The 16,344-nt window shown below is 34.8% G+C and overlaps 1 protein-coding gene and 2 long non-coding RNA genes across 15 annotated transcripts in view; all 3 read right to left on the bottom strand.

Moving 5' to 3' along the window:
- Positions 1–16,344, bottom strand: part of Socs16D (Suppressor of Cytokine Signaling at 16D) — a 202,203-nt gene that overhangs the window by 84,191 nt on the left and 101,668 nt on the right. The gene's annotated exons all lie outside the window — the stretch shown is intronic.
- On the bottom strand, positions 12,246–13,483 carry LOC108359829 (uncharacterized). The gene is made up of 3 exons (XR_001847001.1): positions 13,172–13,483; positions 12,675–13,110; positions 12,246–12,605 (listed from the first exon to the last, which is right to left on the bottom strand). It is a non-coding gene; the product is annotated as an uncharacterized LOC108359829 (long non-coding RNA).
- Positions 13,912–14,841, bottom strand: LOC108359830 (uncharacterized). The gene is made up of 3 exons (XR_001847002.1): positions 14,530–14,841; positions 14,033–14,468; positions 13,912–13,963 (listed from the first exon to the last, which is right to left on the bottom strand). It is a non-coding gene; the product is annotated as an uncharacterized LOC108359830 (long non-coding RNA).

Below are 16,344 nucleotides of genomic sequence, written 5' to 3' on the forward strand. Positions count from 1 at the left end.
AAATTTTACCAACTGTCAGACTTCTAAATTTGAACGTATACTCGGTACAAGCGGGTGGGATGAATGCGCAATAAACAGGTGAAGTAATAAAACAGCTTTCTCGCTTTATTTTCTGGCATTCGGCTATCTTATAGTCACATTTTATAGGCATGTTTTCAAATAAGGCAGTGTCAAAATATTTCTTCTCACTTTAATAATACTTCACCTGGTATAATTCCACCATGAGTGGGGTGCATGCAATAACACCATACGCAATATTTCCCATTACTTGGAAAACATTTCATTGTTTTCCATGTATTTTTTTATCATATAAAATACATGGAAAACTTTGAGCGCTTTGAGCACGCTCGAAATATTTATTGATTAAAGAATCAGGGGTATATTTATTTAGAAAAAGCCTTGTGTACTCCATGTTTAATGTTCTTTTTTTATAAAAGTCTAGCGCAATAACAGGCACCATATTAATCCATACTTCAAACTTTGTACTAAAATTATAAGAATTCAACAAATTTCACCAAAATCTCCCAAAAATGTCAAAACTTTTATTCAGGATTTTTAGAAAAATTGAAAATTTTTTGAAAAAATTCAAGACGTTAGAAAATCGCGCTGATTTTTAAAATATTTTTTTGCTGACGGTACTAGGCATTTGATTACTTATAAAATAAATTGTCAAGCATACTTTATATGGAAGAAAATGCACAACACTGTCAGCCAGAAAAGTTACTAAAAATCAGCGCGATATCCTAGACTATTGAAATTTGCACTCTGACCCACTAAAATTTAATGGGCTATAAAACTGCGTACCTAAAAATCATAGCAAACGTCAAAGCTGTGAAGTTGCGTTTGTTTGTGCTTTCATATAATATCTTATTTTGCAAGAGTTTTAACATTGATTAAAGTGAAAAGTATCAATAAACGTTTGGTGCACAATTTAAAGTTAAGTAAAATATCAAAATTTCTAGTGAATTTGATCAATTTAATTTAACACTATTAATGGTGTGCGCCGAGTCTTTTCTTTCATATAATTATTTTGTGTTTGTGAATTGATTCCGTTTATCCATAATTACAATTGTGTTTGTTGTGCGCATTTATTTTGCTCTGTTTATCATTTCTGCTATTTCGTTCTTGTCACAGCTCTTTGTTTTGTGTTTATTAAGTTTCAAAATACAGTGTATTAAAAACTGTTCGCTTCATAGAATTTAAGCTAATATTTATCATTTTTATCTTTTGCTACAGCGCTTTTAAAACTATTTGCCTTTTTGCTTCTAATATTTTATATAAACCTACAAACATATATATAGATATCATTTCAAAATATGTCATGTATTGACGCCAATTAGTAAGTTAAGAGCGACGCCTATGTGTTATGCTGTCTCTACGATGGGATTGCCTATATAAAATGTGCTGGTTTGAGCGGTAGGGTGTTAGACGCTATTAATGAGGGAAAGGGTCTTCGTTGGTCTTGTCAAAAATGCAGATCAAACGAAGTCGATTTATTTAAATTCTTTAGACAGTCCAGAAATAGTTTTTCTGAAAGGATCTGTCGGCGCTTGTTGAAAGATTTAAGCATTATAAAAAAATGTTTAAGTCTTTCACATGCCTCGAAAACCGACCAAACTCCGAGGAAAGTCGAGAAAATACGCGTAGGCGTGTTATTAATCCACCTGAAAAGATAGTCACTGAATCTACACAGAACAATCCTCCATCTCAGCCCTTAGATCTAATCAATTTTTCTTCTCCATGCTCTCAGGCATTGGAGCCTCCGCTATCTATGTAAAGCCATATCCACTAGGTCTACGTCTAAGATTAATAAAGACAATAAAACTGCTGATCTAACAGTGTTCCCATCGACATCTAAAGCTGCCCTATCTAACATAGATCCTCCGGATAACTCTGAATCGCGTATATCTGAAGTCACTACCGAAAAGTTGGTTATAATTCCTCCGAGAAAATCAATCTTTGTCTCTAGATTCGCTAAAGACACTTCTCCGGATGATATTAAGTCCTACATATTGACTAAGATTAGAACTAAAGATGTATTTATTCGTAAATTTTATTTTAAATACGATCACGATATTTCATTCTGCGAAATTGATGTAGCTGCCAAAGATTTTGATTCACTACTAAATAATTCATTTTGGCGTTTGTTCGCGAGTTTGAGTATAAACCTTACAAAAGTAATAACAACGTAGCTAAAATTTCTAAACTTAATTCTGATTCAAAAAATTAACTCGCAAGTCTAATTTAAGATTTACTATCAAAACGTTAGAGGTTTGAATACGAAATGAACTGACTTATATTTAAAATATTTCGACTGCCATTATAATATTATTTCCTTGACCGAAACATGTCTCAAACCTCATATTTTTACTTCCGAAATTCCTCCAAATGAATATCAAATATACAGGAGCGACCGCGAGGGCAGAATCGGCGGTGGTGTTCTTTTTGCGGTGCATTCGTCGATACCATCCGAGGAAGTTAGTGTTCCTGTCATTGAAGATACCGAATTTAAATGTGGACGTGTACAGGCTGGTAAGAGTTATGTTTGTTCGAGCCGAGCAGTCATGTTTCTCTTCGCTCTCCAATCTTCTTTGATTAACATCATATATGTAGTTATTTATTTGCTAATTATTGGCATGGTGCATATAAATCCATCTGAGGCAGTGACTCGTTTATTAAAATTGGAATTATTTAAGTGAACAAACTTTTGGTAAATCCATTTAATATGCCTTGTATTTGTGGACAGAAAGTTGAGCGCCCTGAATCTAAAGTGTAGTGCACTGAGTTTTTTAATCTCAAATGCGTCGGCATTCATAAGGCTGATCTCGAATACTTGCTGAGCATAGATAAGCCGTTTTCTGTAATGTTTGTTTGGATGTGCGCCGTAAGTCAATTCGTTCTCCTCCACGAGTGACGAGTACCAAAGTAAAAACTCTCATGGAAACGTAATTAAACAACCTACTGTGGCCAATGAGTTTGCCGAAATTAAAGCGGTTAATGCTCGCCTGTTGTCTGCTGTCAGTGCCCTTCATGAAGAAAATAAGTGTTTATTGCAAAAGTCTGACACTCTTCAAGTGGAGATTCGTGAATTGCACACTAAACTTGTTGCTAAAGATGCTACATTGTTTTCCTGCTATCAGAAATCAAGGGTTTGTGTGTTGTTGTTACTAGCTGCCTTGCTCAAAATTCAAATTCGGAAATTGATGAAAACACACAAGTAAAATCGTCATCTTCATGCTCTTTGTCTACTGGTGCTTTTGCTTCGCCCGCTGCTGCTGCTCATAACTCATATAGGGACTCTGTTACGGGCGCGGGGAGTGCTAAACTACCGCCTCGCTCTAATAATTCGGAAATTAACGGAAACAAACAAACAAAATCGTAATTTTCATGCTCTTTGCCTGGTAGTGATATTGCTACGCCTGCTGTTGCTGCTCATAACTCATATAGCGACTCTGTCACTGGCGCGGGGAGCGCCAAACTACCGCCCCGCTCTGCTATTTCGAAAATTAATGAGAACAAACAATTAAAATCATATAATGACACTGTCGCTGGCGTGGGGAGTGCTAAACTGCCGCCTCGCTCTGCTACTGCGGCGCATGCAGTGTCGACCCTATCTTCCCATGTTTCTGCTACAGGCACTAATGTAGTGATTGGGATGCCAACTCAGATGATTGCTGCTATTCCAGTTAATGCTGCTGATTCAACGTCTCACTCTGTGCGAATGTTTATTACAAATCTTTTTTATGCTGCTGCTTCTGCACCTAATCCAGCTATCTATACATCTTCGTATTTGCCGATATCAGCTGCTGCGTCGGCTGAGCTGCCTACTACTCTTTGCTCAACGTCTACTGCACCTTTGTGCGTGCCAACTGGCTCTCCGACTGCTTTGTCTGGTTCTGCCCTGCAAGCAATAAATGCATCAAATGCTTCTGGCGCTCAGACTGGTCGGATTGTTGCTGTCCAAAATGACTGGAATACTGTGCGTCATAAAAAAGGTTCCAAGCAAAAAAATATCATTGGTCGCAATGAAAATGTTGAACTTGATGTCGTTGTTAGAAAGAAGTGGGTGCATGTCTCCTCATTTAAGCCGACCGTCACTGAGGATAGTATAATTTCGTACGTGTCCAAACATTCTGGAATCGACAGCATACAGCTCGCTTGCCATAACCTTGTTAAGGATGCGGATATGAATAATCTACGGATTATTAATTTCAAATTTGGTGTTGAGCCAGCTTTTTATGACCTAGTCCTTAATCCGAATGTTTGGCCGTCGAAGATTAAAGTGAAACCTTTTCGTTTTTTTTTTTTTTTCAAAAAGTAGGAAACTCAGAACCGACAAAATAAGCGTATCACGTAGCTCCTATAAATCAGCGTTTAAAAGTCTAAAAATCTACTTCCAAGACATGTCTAGCATGCGCACAAAATCGAAAGATGTATATTTAGCTACGTCACGTGTTGTGCGTGATGTTTACGTTTTGGTCGAAACTTGGCTCAATAACGATTTCTTTGACGAGGAGTATTTTGATATTTTTGATGAAAACTGGTCACTTAAAAGGCGGTGGTAAGTTCAACGTTTCAATTTTTTAACCAGGGTTCTCTTCTGGATCAATTATGTGTTTGCATTTTTGGCTCCTTTGGCAAACTTTTCATTTGTGTATCTTACATTCCACCTAATAGTTCCGATAGTTTATATAATAATAACGTAGAAAATATAGTTAGTCTCTGCGATAGTAATGATAAATGTAATTTTTGTATTCTAGGAGATTTTAATCTATCAGACATTAGCTGGTCTGATCTACAACAAAAGGGTATCTTGACTCCAACTAAAGTTAATAGAGCTCATGAAATCCATCTATTGGATAGTTTTTTTTTTAGTTTGAATTTTGACCAAATTAATACGGGTTTTAATATGCTGTTTAAAAAACTAGATCTTGTTTTTGTGGATGAAAATTTCATTTGAGATCTTTGTGAATGTGATTCGCCGATCAGTAAGACCGATAAGCCCCATAATCCGCTTAGCTTAACACTTAATTTCTTTGAGGGTATTACAATGGAACCCAAGAAACCGGTGTGTTACAATCTTCGAAATGCAGATTTCTTTGCTTTGGGTTGTACCATCTCTGACATAAACTGGAGTAATCTCCTTCATTCAGAAGATGTTAGTGGGTGTTATGAAACCTTTTTGCAGATAATATCAAATATATTTTCTAATAATCTTTTTATCCTTCCGCCCAGAATTCTCAAATTGCCTTAGTACACCCCGAATCTTAAAAATTAAAATAATAAAAGGAATAAATACCATAAATTGTATAATGCTAATAGAAATGACAATAGTTTGAAATATATATATGTTTCTTTCATGAAACAGTTTAATGTCCTCAAAAAATTTCTTTATAATCAATATATTAAAAGGTTTGAATTTGAGCTAAAAGAAAATCCGAAAGCTTTTTGGAATTTCATTCGCTCTAAAAAAGGTTGTTCAAACATACCGAAATGCATGAATTTTAATAGGAATAGTTCTCAGTCTTTAGCTGATACAGTCGACCTCTTCGCGGATTTCTTCAAATCCAATTCTGTGATGATATATCTGTTAGTATATTCCCTCCTATCTGTCCAGCTCAAAGGCTAGACTTTGGATCGCTCTCCATATCGGAGCTTGACATTATAAATGCAATTTCTGATGATGGTCTTTGTGCATATTTCTTGAAACAGTGCAAGTCTTCCATCTGTGTCCCTTTATGTAAAATCTTTACTCTCTCTCTTTCCACAGATGTTTTTATCTGTCGGTGGAAGGTGGCATCCATCACGCCGATATTTAAATCGGGGTGCCAAAATGATGTATCTAATTATAGGCCTATTTCCAAACTAACGGTTTCCTCTAAGCTGTTTAAAAAAGTGGTAAAGGATAAACTTTCTTTCATTTGTAAAAGTGTAGTGGAGCCCCAGCAACATGGTTTCGTTTGTGGTCGTTCCACAGTCACTAATTTAGCGGTATTTTCGGAATATTATGTCTCAGCATTTAAAAGCGGTTGTCAGGTCGATACAATTTACAATGACTTTCAGAAAGTGTTTGATAAAGTTTCATATGCTATCTTGCTAAATAAACTGCAGTGTATGAGTTTTCATTCTATTTTTCTGTCATGGTTGAAATCTTACCTTACAGATAGAACTCTTCTTGTAGAAATTGAAAATTATAAATCCAAGTCCTTTGTTGCTTCGTCAGGAGTTCCTCAGGGAAGCATCCTAGGCCCTCTTTTATTTATTCTGTTTATTAATGATATCGGCTCTTGCTTCAAGCATTGCAGATATCTTCTTTACGCCGATGATCTCAAATTGATTTGTAAATTAACTTGTCCGTCCGATGTCCTCTATTTGCAGCATGATTTGAATAATTTAATCAGTTGGAGTCTAAATAACTAATAAGTTATCACTCAGTATAAAAAATGCTTCCATATGTCAATGTCTAGATCCCCTTGTAAATTTCCTTCATGCTACACAATTTTTTATCAGAAACCCACTTTGCTCAAAGATTTTGTTGATCTGGTGTTGTCTTTGACTCGTAAATCATGTGGCTACGTGCTCCCAAAGGCGTATAGTAACTTAGCTTTTTACGACGATATGCGAGGGACTTTAGGGACCCTTACACTAGGAAAGTACTCTTTAACTCGTTAGTACGTTCAAAATTAGAGTATGCATCAGTCATTTGGAGTCCTATTTATAGCTGTCATTCTATAAGAATCAAAGAAAATTCCTTCGCTTTGCTCTTCAAACTCTTAATTTTTCCGACCCGCTGTCAGCTAATAAATTTGCAGTCATTAGAAAAAAGAATAATTATGCAGCTCCTTATGTTTCTCTTTGATTTGTTCTGTGGGAACTGAGAACGTCAGCGTTTTTATAAAAAACCGACCGACCTCTAAGAAAACTTTTTTTTTCAAAATAAAAAAACACGTTTCTCTTTTTTTATCACAAATAACAATAATTTGAGGTAGCGTTTATGAATTTCAAAAAAAATAAAAATTTTGAACCACTCTGAGGAGGAGAAGCTCGGCCAAACACTTTACATATGTGTAAGCGCCAATCTATTATTATTATTATATATATATATATAAATATTTGTCGAAATAAGTTTGGAAAGGTCTCGGATCTCGTTTACGTTGGTGATGTTCCGAAGTCCTCTATTAATCGGTATGATCCCCTAGTTTTGCCAGAGGAAGCATACCATCCCGCTCTTGAGTTAAGCTACGAAATCATAAATGCAATACATAAGGGGTATTCTCGAAGTCTTGCACGATGCACGGATTGCACGAAATGCAAAAGTACTATTCCATATTTCGAAGAGTACGAGAGCACCTCAATGCAAAGTGGTAGCAAGCAGCGAAATTATGTATCAAATACAATAACAAGAGACAGCAAAAAAAAAATTCCGCCCAGAATTCTCAAATTGCCTTAGTACACCCCGAATCTTAAAAATTAAAAAAATGAAAGGAATAAATACCATAAATTGTATAATGCTAATAGACATGACAATAGTTTGAAATATATATATGTTTCTTTCATGAAACAGTTTAATGTCCNTCCCCTTAATAATAAGTTGTAAAGTTCAAGTACTAGATATGTTTTTGCGAAGGCTAATTTCAGAAAACAAAGAAGTTTCCAAGTTATCTTTGCGAATATATAGAGATGACGTCTAGCGTAGCGTTGACCACTTTAATGATACTGTTTTCAATTTGTTTCGAAAGTATGTACCAAAACGTAATATTGTTCGTGAAGAACCAACACAATTATGGTTCACTAAAGAGCTTAAAAAATTGAAAAATAAAAAGCCGCACTCTTTTAAACTGTATAAAAGAACGGGCTTACACAGCGATTACATAAAGTACTCGGTTTTGAGGCATAGCTACTTTGCATTAAATAAGAAATGTTATAAGTCATATTTATGCAAAATTAAAAAGAATTTAATTAACAATCCTAAATCATTTTATGGTTTCGTAAATTCAAAGCGTAAGGCACATGGATTTCCGTCCGCTATGCACTATCGCAATACTGTGTCTAGCGACAGCCAACCATTGCCAACATGTTTGTTCAGTTCTTTAGGTCCAATTATTCGGTAGACTCCTCTACGAGTGGAGACTATCCGTATGAACTTTGTACAATTAACTCAGCTTTTATTCCAGTAATTTCTTCCGATGAAGTTTTCCACTATTTAAAAACCTTAAAAGCGTCATTTATGCCTGGAGCTGATCATAATCCGACCTGTTTCCTTAAAAACTGCGCTGAGCCTTTAACAACTCTATTCAATTTGTCACTAAAACATGCTGTTTTTCCTTCAGCTTGGAAGGAATCTTTCATTATACCACTTCACAAAAACGGCAGCAGGTCTTCTATAGAAAACTATCGAGGCATAGCGAAGCTCTCCGCTATCCCCAAATTATTCGAAGCAATTATTGTTAATCAGCTGACATATTCTATATCTCCTTCAATTTCACAATCTCAACACGGGGTTTCTAAAGGAAAATCTATTATGAGCCATTTCATGTCACCGCGGCCACCTCTGTGCGCGACCTCTCAGGATTTGGATGGAAGTTGAAGAGATTGAAGGTCTAGGTGACATGAATATACGTGCAGCATATTTTGCCGATATGACGTAGGGTTGCCTATTTACACGGAACTTAAACTTTAATAAAACGACATATATACCTTTCTTTAAAGTGTTGTATCTTGGAAACCTTTTGACGAAACTTAATGATAAAAAATGAATTTCTTCCGCCTTATTATGGGCTTTAATTGTACATTTTTTACATTAATGTGCAACGTATAAAAAACAAAAACAAATTAAGTAGACATTTTTCTTTTTGATTTTTTTTTTTGATTATAGCGTTTTTAAAAATTGTTATTTTTATATAAAAACATTGTCTATAATGTCAACTTTAAGTACCCAAATGGGCGTAATGGGCTACTTATGCGTTTGGCCTCTAGATCGTCTAATATGATAAAGACATTGAAATTTTATGAAATTGTATATTTTTGAAAAAGAAGAGGTGTGGAAAAAACAAAAACAATATGCATAAATGATATTAAGATGTATTTTGGAACGAATTTTCGTCATCCCTTCTCAAATTTGGCGAGCACGAAAAATGACACTGAAGATGGCACAACGCCGAAACCGGTTTGTCTCCAAACCAAATTTGACAAGGGATGACGGAAGTTCGTTCCAAAATACATCATACACCCACCCTGTCGGAAACAACAACAACCAAAAAGGAAATGATATTAACTTTACTAAAGGTCTGAAATCATGAAAATCCCTTCAAGGAAATGGCAGAATTGAACTTTGTTGCAAGTTCACATGGGAAATCTGCTTATGACATGATTGGAGGAAATTTTAAGAGACTAGCAGCTAGAGCACGTAGTCAACTCCTGATGTTACAACAAATTCGTACACCCCAAGCCCTCTACCAATGGGGTGCTGTATGTTTACAATGGGATGCCTGTAAAAAATTACTGCAACAAACTTTCAGTGGACTTTATTTCGAGTATGACTACGTGCCAATTACTTTAATCCTATTTTAAGCTAGTTTAAACTCAGTTCAGTAAACTAGTTCATACCTTTCACTTAAATTTGTTTGAAAAAATCGAGTAAAAGGTCTGAAATTTTAAGCAAAAGCATTTACTTAGGTTTTATGCATACGGCCCAATGTTATACGTTTCTAGGGGTCAGTTTTCAATGCCAGTTTAAACTTAGATCGCGTAAACTACGTTCATATTTTAAAGCTGTCTGATATTTGATTGGATAATTTTAGTTTAAGCCAGCTAGCTCGAGCTTTTAAACTAAGTTTAAACTACAGCCGTGTACTGGAAAACTGGCTCTATGTTAATGCAAACTTTTGCAAACTCAAATCAGGTGTGGAATGACCAAAAGCGCTACGTTAGAAAAAAATGCGCACAGAATCTCCAGCAAAGTAGAGCCACAGGTGGTGGACCTAACCAGACGGTGCCTTTGTCTCCTACTGAGGAAGCTATTTTTCAGTTGATTGGTGGAAATGAGGCGGTCGAGGGCGTTGAGGATNCCAGCAAAGTAGAGCCACAGGTGCCTTTGTCTCCTACTGAGAAAGCTATTTTTCAGTTGATTGGTGGAAGTGAGGCGGTCGAGGGCGTTGAGGATGGATCCGATTTCGGATTTTCAATCAGTGAATTCAATGTGAACGAAACTCAAAATTTAAATGACAGCATTCAGTCATCGTCAGAAGAAGCAAACGAATGTTCCGCCTCTGTAGGTGTTGAAAGTACGTTATCATCATCTTGCCCTAAACGCAAAAAACCAAAATTCGTCGATGAATCAGTCGAAAAAGAGTTGGAAAATCAAGAAAAATTGTGTGCTACAATTTCAGAGGCTGTTGTTGAAATAAAGCAGCATAATAAAGAAGAACTAATGATGTTTAAGAGAACATATCATGCACTTGAACGTGCAAACGATTTGAAAAAGGAAGAATTGAAAATAAAAAAGTCCAGTAATGATTTAAACATCAAGCATTAGCAGAGCAGAAGCGACATAATGCCGCAATGGAAAAAATAGAAGAAATTAAATTGGAAAAATTCTAAATAATAATGTGCGTATACCGTCGGTGTCAAATGTAAGTGTACACCTTATTGTAATATGAAATTCACAAAATGCATGCAAAATTTGTTTCATTAATTCTTTATGAAAATATACATAGTTCATTCTATAACAGAAATCAAATAAATCAAAGTTTCAGACTTTATATAAAGTTCACAAAAATTCAAACAATTTTAATAAATATTTAAAAATCTTTATTCAGAATTTCTAGAAAATTTTCGAGTACGCAGTTTTGTAGCCTGTTCAATTTTTGTGCAACAAAGTGCAAGTTTCAAGTCGCTAGAAATTACTGTTGATTTTTTAGAATTTTTTTGGAGGGTGTTGCGCGTTTTCTTCCATAGCAAAATCTATTTTTATACGGAAGAAAATCCGCAACACCCACCTCAAAAAAAAAATTATAAAAAATCATGGGTAATTTCTAGCGACTTGAAACTTGCACTTTGTTGCACAAAAATTGAACAGGCTACAAAACTGCGTACTCGAAAATTTTCTAGAAATTCTGAATAAAGATTTTTAAATATAATTTTTATTTGATAAGCTCGAGGCCCAGAGAAAACATAAACCACATAAATATCGACAGTAAAAATTATTGAACTAAAACCTGTGGTTTATGTTTTCTCTGGGCCTCGAGCTTATGAAATAAAAGTTACGATTTTTAAATATTTATTAAAATTGTTTGAATTTTTGTGAACCTTATATAAAGCCTGAAACTTTGATTTATATGATATCTGTTATAGAATGAACTATGTATATTTTCATAAATAATTAATGAAAAAAATTTTGCATGAATTTTGTGAATTTCATATTACAATAAGGTGCACACTTACATTTGGAACCGAGTGTACATCTGAGTTTGTGTTGTATGGTCTACATTTTATTTTTTTAATAAAGCTTTAATGAAAAGCTACACTAGTTCACGAATAATATACAAAATTCAAATTACAGTGTCGGACAAAAGTTTTGGCACAGAAAATTGTTTGCAATGTATGCATAGTTTTCAATCTAACTTCTTTTTGTTAATATTTTATAAAAATATAGTTTATACTACAAAAAAACATAAAAATAAAATCTCTTAACTTTGTACAAAACTTGGGAAAATTTAATAAATTTGCATTCTAATTTGCAACTTTCTATTCAGACTTTTTAACCAAATTCTAAGTATGCAGTTTTATCGCCCATTCAAATGTAGTACATATGTGTAATAAAGTGCACAGTTGAACTTGCCAAAAACCACGTTGACTTTTGGCAACTTTTTCGCGCAGTTTCTTCCATGCAAAGTATATTCCAGTTTTTTTTTTATGGCAGAAAATAATACTGTCCGCAAAAAAAGTTGCCAAAATCAACGCGTTTTTCAAGCAATTTCAAACCTGCACTTTATTATACGTTGTGATCAATTTTGGCTATTTTACCTTTGTTTATTTCATGTTTATTATTTTTTCATAAAAATATAGCTCATTATATAACAATCACCATATAAATACACATTTTCGATACACTCACAGCAACGTTTGGATCAATTTTGGCTTTTTTTCTTTTGTTTATTTCATGCTTATTATTTTTTCATAAAAATATAGCTCATTATATAACAACCACCATATAAATACACATTTCGAGCGTTGTGCAAAAATTATAAAAAATCTGCAAAGTTGTATCTAAACTTTTAACTTTTTGAGATTTTTCTAGCTGCTAACAAACACCTCCAACGATTTTTAAGTACGCCGATAGTCCTCTCCACTATATTTCGGCATTTTGCGTGCACATCGTTAAAATTTTGCTGAGTAGAGCCCAGTTGAGGGCTCCTGAAGGGTGTCATCAGGCAAGGCTCTAGTGGATACCCAGCATCCCCTAAAAGCCACATATTCGAATGACTGCCAGGAATTTCTCTTTGCAACACTTCTCTGCATTGGCTTGTTGCCCAAATTCTCGAGTCGTGACATGATCCGGGATGCTTGGCATCTATGCACCGAATTCTTTGTTCATCGTCACATACCTTAAAATAAAAGTTTAAATTAATAAGATTAAAATGCATATATGTAAGTAAAACAAAATCAAAACTTACGATCATGACGTTTAAACTGTAAAATCCTTTTCGGTTATAATATAAATGCTTATTTTGTTCTGGAGCAATAATGCCAACATTTGTCCCGTCAACACATCCAATGACCCCGGGTATCCTGTACTTCGTATAAAAATGTTGAGAAATTTCTCTTCTCTCCTCATGTGTAGGCCATTTTATCCATTTTAGACACAATTTACGTTGAAGTGCGTCCAATACCTCTGCCAACACCTTGCTGAAAGAAGACTGTCCCAATGAAAATCCTCTATCCCGAGCAATTCCTTTTTGGTACCCTCCTTCAGCAAAAAACCTCAAGCACGCCGCAAGTTTTATATGCATAGGGATAGCAAATGCTTTTCTGCCTTTTGGCAATGCCAACTTTAGCTCATCTAACAGATAAATAAATACGGATTTATTTACCCTATAGTGCTGCACAAACCTATAAACAATATCTTTAGATTAATAAATACCTAAAATATGAATAAACTAACAAATTTTACAATTCATTTGGTAAATCCAGAGGATTAGAGCGATCTCTTAAGTTCCGGCGAATTATTCTTTCGATTTGACCATTTTCCACTTCTCTATTTTCTTCAATTAGTGAGCGTTAAGCTATGCGAAACATTTTTGTTTAATATAACTCCAATATTAATAAAAACTCTCAAAACTTATTTATAGTATAATTATGCGTACTGTTGGCAAATATCAGCTTTTGTAAGAACAGCTGTTGATGTTCGAATTGTTAGAAGTGAAACAATTTTCGCCCGGAGTTCATGATACGATATTCCGTTCCAGGTGGAAAATGAATTCCGGGCGAAGAAAGAAAAAAATATTTATTGATTTAAAAATTCGTTAAATAAGGATATGAAGTTCCCTAACTTGATGTTATTTAACCTTTTAAACTAGCTTAAAATAGGATTAAAGTAGCTGCATTTTTTTGTAAGCGAGCGACAAAAGAACGCTCAACTCTGGTAAAATTTTCTTAAGCAACCCTGCTCGTAGCTGGCAAGAAACATGTGATTAGTTCAACAGGATTTAGACACTAAAACAATAGAAATTAGTAATTATGCGAGGTATTTGCGTAATATATATACTTATTTAAAATATAAAACATGTATATACGAAAACAAAAATGTCCCTCTCCACTTTCCCATTAACAATTCACAATAGAGCAGTTTTATCACTTAACAACACTACTCTTCAGGTAGCGTATTTTTTAACCGACCTGGCTGAACCCGNGATCCGGGATGCTTGGCATCTATGCACCGAATTCTTTGTTCATCGTCACATACCTTAAAATAAAAGTTTAAATTAATAAGATTAAAATGCATATATGTAAGTAAAACAAAATCAAAACTTACGATCATGACGTTTAAACTGTAAAATCCTTTTCGGTTATAATATAAATGCTTATTTTGTTCTGGAGCAATAATGCCAACATTTGTCCCGTCAACACATCCAATGACCCCGGGTATCCTGTACTTCGTATAAAAATGTTGAGAAATTTCTCTTCTCTCCTCATGTGTAGGCCATTTTATCCATTTTAGACACAATTTACGTTGAAGTGCGTCCAATACCTCTGCCAACACCTTGCTGAAAGAAGACTGTCCCAATGAAAATCCTCTATCCCGAGCAATTCCTTTTTGGTACCCTCCTTCAGCAAAAAACCTCAAGCACGCCGCAAGTTTTATATGCATAGGGATAGCAAATGCTTTTCTGCCTTTTGGCAATGCCAACTTTAGCTCATCTAACAGATAAATAAATACGGATTTATTTACCCTATAGTGCTGCACAAACCTATAAACAATATCTTTAGATTAATAAATACCTAAAATATGAATAAACTAACAAATTTTACAATTCATTTGGTAAATCCAGAGGATTAGAGCGATCTCTTAAGTTCCGGCGAATTATTCTTTCGATTTGACCATTTTCCACTTCTCTATTTTCTTCAATTAGTGAGCGTTAAGCTATGCGAAACATTTTTGTTTAATATAACTCCAATATTAATAAAAACTCTCAAAACTTATTTATAGTATAATTATGCGTACTGTTGGCAAATATCAGCTTTTGTAAGAACAGCTGTTGATGTTCGAATTGTTAGAAGTGAAACAATTTTCGCCCGGAGTTCATGATACGATATTCCGTTCCAGGTGGAAAATGAATTCCGGGCGAAGAAAGAAAAAAATATTTATTGATTTAAAAATTCGTTAAATAAGGATATGAAGTTCCCTAACTTGATGTTATTTAACCTTTTAAACTAGCTTAAAATAGGATTAAAGTAGCTGCATTTTTTTGTAAGCGAGCGACAAAAGAACGCTCAACTCTGGTAAAATTTTCTTAAGCAACCCTGCTCGTAGCTGGCAAGAAACATGTGATTAGTTCAACAGGATTTAGACACTAAAACAATAGAAATTAGTAATTATGCGAGGTATTTGCGTAATATATATACTTATTTAAAATATAAAACATGTATATACGAAAACAAAAATGTCCCTCTCCACTTTCCCATTAACAATTCACAATAGAGCAGTTTTATCACTTAACAACACTACTCTTCAGGTAGCGTATTTTTTAACCGACCTGGCTGAACCCGAATAAATAGCCGAGTTTGTGTTGTTGCTTTGCATGTATTTCGTCATTTCAGCGAGTGTTCTTTTGTAGCTCGGTTGCAAAAGAATGGACCTAGTAATTGGCACGTGGTCATAGTCGAAATAAAGTCCACTGAAAGTTTGTTGCAGTTATTTTTTTATAGGTTCGAGTGTACGAATTTGTTGTAACATCAGGAGTTGAAGACTTGCTCTAGCTGCTAGTCTCTTAAAATTTCCTCCAATCACGTGGTAAGCAGACTTCCCATGTGAACTTGCAACAAAGTTCAATTCTGCCATTTCCTTAAAGGGATTTTCATGATTTCAGACCTTTAGTAAAGGTGATATCATTTATTCATATTGTTTTTGTTTTTTACACACCCCTTCTCTTTCACAAATATACAATTTCATAAAATTTCAATGTCCATTTATCATATTGCTCGAGCGTTAGACGATCTAGAGTCCAAACGCATAAGGAGCCCATTACGCCCATTTGGGTACTCAAAGTTGACTTTATAGACAATCTTTTTATGTAAAATTTAAATTTTTAAAAACGCTATAATAATAATAGATTGCCGCTTACACAAATGTTAGTATTTGGCCGAGCTTCTCCTCCACCTTGTGGCGTGCGCCTTGATATTGTCACACAAAGCGGAGGGGCCTACAGTTTTACGCCGACTCCGAACGGCGATTGTACTTTTATGAGGAGCTGTTTTTCATGGCAGAAATACACTCGGAGGTTTTCCATTGCCTGCCGAGGGACGACCGCTATTAAGAAAAAACCTTTTTCTAATTTATTTTTTCCGATGTTGCTTTGACCAGGGCTTGAACCCAGGTGCTGGTGAGTGAAAGCGCGCACTGTTTACCACTACACCACAGCGGCCGACATTAAAAATGCTATAATCAAAAAACAACTCAAAAAGAAAAATGTTTACTTATTATTTTTTTTTTGTTTTTTATACGTTAATGTAAAAAATGTACAATTAAAGCCCATAATAAGACAGAAGAAATACATGTTTTATCATTAAGTTTCGTTAAAAGGTCTTCAATATGTATACAGCACTTTAAAGAAAGGTTGCTTCAGT

Source organism: Rhagoletis zephyria, unplaced genomic scaffold, assembly GCF_001687245.7.
Source record: "Rhagoletis zephyria isolate East Lansing unplaced genomic scaffold, Rhagoletis_zephyria_1.1 Rzeph_scaffold_00473, whole genome shotgun sequence".
NCBI classification, from domain to species: Eukaryota; Metazoa; Arthropoda; class Insecta; order Diptera; family Tephritidae; genus Rhagoletis; species Rhagoletis zephyria.